The sequence below is a fragment of the Triticum dicoccoides genome, chromosome 4A, assembly GCF_002162155.2.
Source record: "Triticum dicoccoides isolate Atlit2015 ecotype Zavitan chromosome 4A, WEW_v2.0, whole genome shotgun sequence".
Lineage (NCBI taxonomy): Eukaryota > Viridiplantae > Streptophyta > Magnoliopsida > Poales > Poaceae > Triticum > Triticum dicoccoides.
In genome coordinates this window covers 345,542,069-345,545,484 of record NC_041386.1, presented here as the reverse complement: position 1 = coordinate 345,545,484, position 3,416 = coordinate 345,542,069, and positions in this window count along the sequence as shown.

The window sequence follows — 3,416 nt, the reverse complement described above, 5'->3', positions numbered from 1 at the left end:
AATTTCGAAATACATAAGTATAGGCTATTTTTAGAGTCCGTATGTGTGGGGAAACAAGAGATAGGGTTGATTTCGGACCCCTCCACCAAGGGCCACGAAATTCCCCCCCTCTTCCTCCATATATACAGCCCTTAGGCCATCGTTTAGACTTTGGGTTTTGTTTAGATTAAAAGTTCGCCATAGCTGCAACTTCGCGTACTTCGTTTGTGTTCAACGACCAGACAAAGGCGTCACAGAACCCCACCTAGATCAATAAAGCTTTCATCTTATATTCGCAATATCCAGATTGCAATCTTAGTTTCTTGCTTGTTCTTCGTTTGCTCGCAGGAAACAGGCCCTCGTGGTCAGGTTGATCGTGCTCCGGCGTGGTCAATAACCTCTCGGAGTTGGTTTAGCGATTGCTAAGGCGCGACGTCCTCGCACGTTCGTAGTCGGATCGTCAAAGTCGACTTCCACCAAAGCGAAATCCACCATCTCATCGAAAGACGGGACACCTTTGCCTCTATCAAGTGGTATCAGGACCGCAGCCAGATCTCCATCGGCTAAGGCCGCGTGGCTCGGACGGGGCCTCCACATCGGAAGTGAGTACTGCCGAAGCGGGGCTGGCTGGTGCTCCAGGAATTCCCTCAGCAGCGACGCGCCGGTCAGCTTCGCCGCCGCCATGTTGGCCGGCCTCAGATCCGCGTCCATCTTCTCCAACATCAGCTTCACGCGGGGGTCCCTGAGCTCCGCTCGACCCCAATCGCTGGAGCTCGTGGGCTGCTCCGTGGGCAACATCAGCCGAGGGTGGATGCGCCCAGCATCCACCAAGACCCACTTGCTCCTGAAGCCCTCAATCCTTTTCCCGGGGTTCAAAATGGCAATGGCGCCACCGTACGCGACGAAGCTCGCGCACGCGGAAGCAGTACCACGAGAGGTCCGGAGTTAGAAGTAGTGGTGCAGCAAGGCCACTGAGGGCTGCAACCCTACGTAAGCCTCGCAGTAATAAGCGAAGATTGCCACGAGAAGGACGGAGTTGGGGTGGAGATGCAGGGCTTGTAGCTTATAGTGGCGGAGGACAGAGAAGAAGAACTCGGAGAAGGGAGGCACCAGGCCAGCACCAATGGCACTTACAAAGAGCGGATAGAAGGTGCTCCCTTGACCCTCAGGGGTTGCGGATCCGGCTTTAAACACCTTCGCCCCGTTGATGCCCCGCGCCGTCGCCATCCGGCGCAACCGGGCGAGGCTCGCCTCCAACACGTTCGGCGGGTCCAGGGCAGACAAGTACCAAGCCACGGCCGGGGGCTGACGAGGCGCCATGGCTTCCTAGGTCACACGGTCGGAGCCAATCTAGAAACTTTGGAGGAAGGAAGGAGAGGCGCAAGAAAGGGGATCTGAGCAGCAACCGGGGAAAGCAAGAAGCAAAGCCTAGGTGGACGCCGCTCCTTTATCAACTCGCGCGGTTGCAAGGGCGCCCACATCCAACCAACCGCCATGCGGCGCCCAAGGCCGTAGGCTGTTAGGGCCTGCAGCGCTTCGCTCTTGCCCTTCAGCCTCCCTGCACGGCCAAGTCCGGGCGCGCCTTGGGCCCGGGGGCTACTGTAGGCGTTCTAGGAACGGGGGTCCCCAGACTTGCCTGCCTGCGGCCCGTGGCGTGGCTCAAAGGGGGGCCCAGCGCAGCCCATCTTCACCAACACAAACCCAAGACCCTCGCAAGGGGCCAAGCCTCGCGGGGCGGACGACGCGGAGCTTCCTCAGGCGCGGCCTCGTCAGGATGGCTCATGAGGAGGCGGAGAGATCAAGGCGGGGTATCTCACGAGGTGCCCGTGACGCAAGCCATGACGACCGGGAGCGCCAGGCGGGTGCCAGCCCGCGCAGCGTCCTCCCTTCCTCTTTGGTGCAAAGGGGGCAAGCGCAGCCGCGGAGTACCGAGGCATCAGACAAAGGTTGCCATTTCAGTGCAACAAGACCAAGACCAGGAGGACTACGAGATGGAGGTCACCGTGGAGCCCAAGACGGCGTCATCACTAGAGCTTTGCCCAGGCGAAGACTACTTTTGTCAGGATAGTTGATACTAGCTGTCCCCCTTCAAATTAGCCCGCCATTGTTGGCTCCCTTGCCGCTCGATATTTGGGAAGAGGACCAGGGCCTCTATAAATAGGACCAGCCACCCACAGAGCAAAGGGGAGGCAGGGAAAACGAGCTGGCCAGAGAGTTGGAAAGATAGAGAAGATCAGGAAGAGAGAGAGAGAGGGGTGACTGAGCTCCTCCCAGCAGTTCATCGCCCCAGCCAAGAGCAGACCCTCGCGAGGCTGTTCTTCCTTGTATTGTTCATCATCATAAGCCCAAGAGGCAATCCACCACACCACACACTGGAGTAGGGTATTACACCACAATGGTGGCCCGAACCAGTATAAACCCTGTGTCTCTTGTGTTGTTCTTTCCTTGGTTTAGATCCTAGTGAGGCTGAGGAGTGCAGGTAGGTAGGAGGCGAAATCTCCATGCGCACCCCAGTGTTCGAACCTCAAGGGTCTGCTGAAACCCGAAATCCAACAAATATGCAGGCTCTTTGCTGTCTGCCATCGACGGCAACAGGCTCTTTGCCGTCAGCCGCGGACGGCAAAGAAGCCACATGGCAGCCAACTGTGCTTCCTGGGAGCTGACCCATTTGGTCAGTTAGCCTACAGTGGCAGGCGACAAAGAGTAAACAATTTTCCCATCAGCGGCGGATGGCAAAGGCCTGCCGTGTAGTGACATCTAGCTGACATCATACGGCGTAAGGCAAAGGAAGGACAAATTTTGCCGTCAGCGGCGGATGGCAAAGGCCTGCCGTTAGCCACCTAACGGACTAACAATGCAATTTTTGTTGTCTGCTTTCTTTGCCGTCTGTTGTTGATGGCAAAGGCCCCTTTGCCATCAGCCGCGTAAAGCAGATGGCAAAGTAGCTATTTGCCGGACCTTACTTTGCCGGAGACTTTTGCCGTCTGCCATTCATGCATTTGCCATCCGTCGTGGCAGACGGCAAAGTAGCTGATTCCTGTAGTGCCAATGAAAAGAACTACCCCACTCATGACCTTGAGTTGGCGATAGTTGTCCATGCTCTTTTAACATGGAGACATCTCTTGTTCGTAAGGAAAGTGGACATCATCACTAGTCATAAGAGTCTCAAGTACATCTTCAATCAGCCCAACCTCAACCTCAGGCAGACTTATTGGGTCAAAATGATTCAAGGGTATAATCCGAGTATTGAATATACTCTAGGCAAGTTCAATGTCATTGCTGACGCTTTGAGCAGGAAGTCTTACTGCAACAGCTTAATTCTCAAGCCCTTCCAACCGAATCTTTGTGAAGCTTTCTGCAAACTTAATCTCCAAGTTGTTCCTCAAGGATTCCTTGCCAACCTCCAAGTCTCTCCTACTTTGGAAGATCAGATTCAT